Below are 4,184 nucleotides of genomic sequence, written 5' to 3'. Positions count from 1 at the left end.
GTTTGGTGATAGGTAATGTTCTCTTGTTAAAGAACAGCTTGAAATTAAGTCCAGACATTGCGGAGGTTTCCCAGGAGAAATTGCTTTTTCTTATTGCTGATCGGTTAATTGATTCAAACAGCAACATCAATGTAACTGCCTTTTGCACTATCTTGTCTATGTTCTTTTTAGCATGTTCATAAAACAATTTTAATAATTGAGAATTGTAATTTCCCTTGCTCATCTTCATCATATATTTGACTGACTTAATTGGGTTCCAGGACAAAGATGCTGGATATGCTGAAAATCAGCAACAGAATATCTCCGATGCAATTGATTTGCTTCCTAGCCTTACTACTGGCATTGATGTAAATATAAAATTTAGAAGGTAGATTAGCTTTTATTTTATTTTTATATACTTTTTTAATACTATCATAATTTTATGCTAGAAATAATGTTTTAAGCGATTACAAGTGGGGTATATGGCTTGCGTGATGCTCAGCGACCTTTTCTATATGTATAAGATTTATCTCTATTGCATACAGTATAATTGTGAATTAGTAGGGAACCTCTTTATAAATTATATTTTTGATGAAATGATATCTTTTTTTTTTTTTTTTTGAGGTATGAATTTTTCCACCTCCACCTGTCCAAACAAGTTGCGCTAAACATATCTTTCTATGTCTGCAGAATGCATGTTATCTTGTGCATTTTCTTTATGTAATCATTTCATGCATGCTTACCAGGACTATGAAACTGCGGATGTGATTGGGTCAAAATCATATAATACTCTCATGGGGGAGCTTGTTTCTCTGGAACCTCAAACTATGAAGAGCGAGTATAAACAGAATCTTGTGGATGATTCTGTTGATTTTGTTGCTGCAACAACAGCAGCTTTGGGAGTACCTTCGCCGTCTCTTTCAAGAGGTCGATCCTTTGATGAACCTGCCTGTTCAGACTCCCCTCCCTCAAGAGCAAGAAAAGGAGATGTTGAAGAAGAAGTGGAGCTTTTGAGAGCCTTGATATTATCAGAGGCTGAAAGGCCTAAATCATCAGCTGATAATGTGCTTAATGATGGATTGGACTCAACTGTGAGTTTAACCAAAAGTGCATGCATTAAGAAGTCCGAATTGGTTGTTTGTCCAGAAACTGTGGAAGAGAAGGTTGTTGATCAAACTGCAAATACTTCTGAGCATAGGACATTGAAATGTGTTGATAGCAATGCTTTGAGTTATCAGAACAGTGATGCAAAATTGCCTGAAGCAGTTACAGGGGAAGCTTCTCTAATGCGGAACAACTGTGTCCTTCCAACCTCTGAAGAATCCAAAGAAAATTGTAAAAATGTAGTTGAAAAATCAGGTTCTGATGTGCAGGTTGAGAACGAACATGTTCAACCCGTATCTTCCGACCAAGATCCTGCTTTTGCTGTTGACAGGGTTGTATATAAACCCACGAGGGATGAACATGTTCAGAATGAAGTTACTTCCACATCTGATTCAGATGTGTCAAGAAATCATCATGATAGTTGTGAAACGAGAGATTCTTCTGATTTGTTGACTCTGCCTGTAGATTTGAATCCATCAAGTGGTAAAATTCCTAAGACTGATGATCCTGACACCTTCAGTTCGAGCGTTGGCAGCGAACCCATATATGAAGGAGAGGAGTGCATATTGGAGTCAGGAACTACAGTTTATGAAAATCGAGAGCCTGTCTATGAAGGAGAAGTAATTCTTGCAGGACAAGTGGATAAAAGCAGCATTAATGATGATGACCAGACTCACAAGGATATGATGACTCCAAAACAAGGTAAAAGTGCTGCATACAAATGGAGAAAAGAAAATTGCTAGATGATTAATTGTTGTACGTCAGTGGGAAATGATACTGTCTTCCTTGTTTTTTCTTATTTTTTTTATATATTTTTGATATAAAGCATTTTGTGCTTATGTTTTTCTTCTCCAGTATAAATATAATTACTTATTCCCTCTTTTGATTCATTTTAGGGGAATTGATAAGAAACTTCCTGAGGAACAGTGCTAGTCAGTTGACCATATATGGGTATTGGTTTTACCACATGATGTGCTTGAGAAGATATAGTATGTAGCAAAAGGAGATTCTGATTTGATTGTTTGTTTTGCAGCTTATTTTGCTTACAGGATAAAGTGAAAGAACGCGAGCTGTGTGTTTTTTTCAGAAATAATCATTTCAATACTATGTTTAAGGTTGGTGCACATCCTGAATAGCTCCATCTTAGTTAACGATGCAAGTTTTCTCAATGCTAATTACTCTGGTGGGAACTAAATAAGTTGCTGAAATTTGTGTAGGACTGATGTTTGATGTGTGCTGCCGTAATATTAATAATTAACCTCAGGAAATATATAATTATTATGTATTAATGATTACCTTTTCTACTCTTTCTTTTATTAAGAAACTTCCTATGTTTAGATGTCATGTTGCATAAAGACACATTGACTTGTACTGGAGTATCATTTTGGTCATGTAGGAATGACAAGGGACCTAAAATACAATTTTTTTCAGTAATAAATTGCAACCCCAACACATTTTTGCACATGCATATACAATTTCAAATATTATCGAATTTTATTATAGGAGGACCTAATTTAGATGTTATTCGAAAGCCACACATGAAGCTGGTCCTCTACTTAGCAACAAATGACAATGATACTGAACCCGTGGATAGTAGTCTTGTGCTAGAAGAGATATGAAGTCATGTAATCACAATTTCATTTTCATTATTCTCTTTAAAGTTTTGTTAAGTGATCTGTTTACTTGTAACTCATTAAATAACATCCTAAAGGATTTAGTTCTAGAATTTTTGGCTATTTTGCAAAGAAAGTTTTCCTGGTGTTTTTTATAAATGATCTGTTATAATATTATCAATCATTAGATTATCAAGTGTGCTTGTTATGCTTCTTGACATCAGTTTATTTAATCACCGCCGAATATTTTTATTTGCAGTATGAAGGTGAATTATATATCCTAGCTACTGATCAAGGATATATAAACCAGCCTGATCTGGTCTGGGAAAAGCTGAATGAGGTAAGATTGTAGCATGGAAGCACTATATTTCCTTTGTTTTTCCATTGATCTTAGTTGCAGTTGGAATGAAAGATTTGATCCATACAATGTTGTTAATAAAAATTTGACTTTAAGTTTTAAAAGTTAAGTTCGATGAACTGACATTCAGATAGAGCTATAGTCCATATGTTTAGATTCCGTCTGCATAGAAATGTAACTTTTAAGTTTTAAAAGGTGAGTTTGATGGACTGGCAGAGCAATGGTCCTTGTGTATAGATTTCGTCTGCCACTTGGGATGGAATGGTCAAACTGGACCAAAACTTGGTGATGAAATTGAAACAAATTAAAGGTGGGTGACCGAAATGAAAATAATCTCGAAGTTGGATAACTTCCACTCATATCTTCCCATTTCCTATTGATCAGAAGGCCTAATTTAATATATGGTTTTGATAAATTCTAGTTCAGTATAATAAATATCTAAGCCCACCTTCTATTATGGAAATGAATTAGAAAGCACTACTAGTTTTGATATTGGAAATAGCAATTTCTTTGTTTTGTCATAAATAAATCCAGAGCCATCTAGCAAGGTGCTGCTAAGTTTCCTTCCTCAAGAAGTGAAATCTTTCTAATCTTTTCCTGCATGCTTTGTATTATGGGAAATCTGCGACATAATTATACATACTGGGGCTCTTATTGATAATAGTGAATTTTGTTGTGTGTTTGTCTCCTTATCCTTTGAATTTGTGTTTTTTTGGGAAAGAGATCACTTAAATATTCCTTACAAAATATTCTTTTCTAACTTCACGTGGTTGAGCTTGATTTGATGGTTAGGTGAATGGGGACACGTTGTTTATGACGGGAAACTTCAAGGAATTCAAAGTGGAAGATCAGTCCAACAGCACATGGCATGAACAGAATGCCATTGATAGTACTGCGGTATGTAGCTTCTAAAGACTCCAAATATATTGGGATTTTGGAAGCATGAAATATAACCCAACTAAATTTTGTTTTTGCAGGACTATTTGGCTAGCATTGATGGTGGTTCTCAAGAAAATTTGACTTTCAGGTAATTGTTTAGTTCTCTGGAGCCTGATTGATTCATCATTGTCTAATATTTAGATGATAACACAGCAAAATTTCATTCTGATGATTATTATTATTTCTTCTTC

General features: G+C 34.7%; 1 pseudogene; it reads left to right on the top strand.

Moving 5' to 3' along the window:
* Nucleotides 1-5: 5 nt before the first annotated feature.
* On the top strand, nt 6-4,133 carry LOC111373067 (annotated as a pseudogene).
* Nucleotides 4,134-4,184: the final 51 nt, after the last annotated feature.

The sequence above is a fragment of the Olea europaea genome, unplaced genomic scaffold, assembly GCF_002742605.1.
Source record: "Olea europaea var. sylvestris unplaced genomic scaffold, O_europaea_v1 scaffold10669, whole genome shotgun sequence".
NCBI classification, from domain to species: Eukaryota; Viridiplantae; Streptophyta; class Magnoliopsida; order Lamiales; family Oleaceae; genus Olea; species Olea europaea.
The sequence above is the reverse complement of the archived record's forward strand: the minus strand, read 5'-3'. Positions and strand labels throughout refer to the sequence as shown.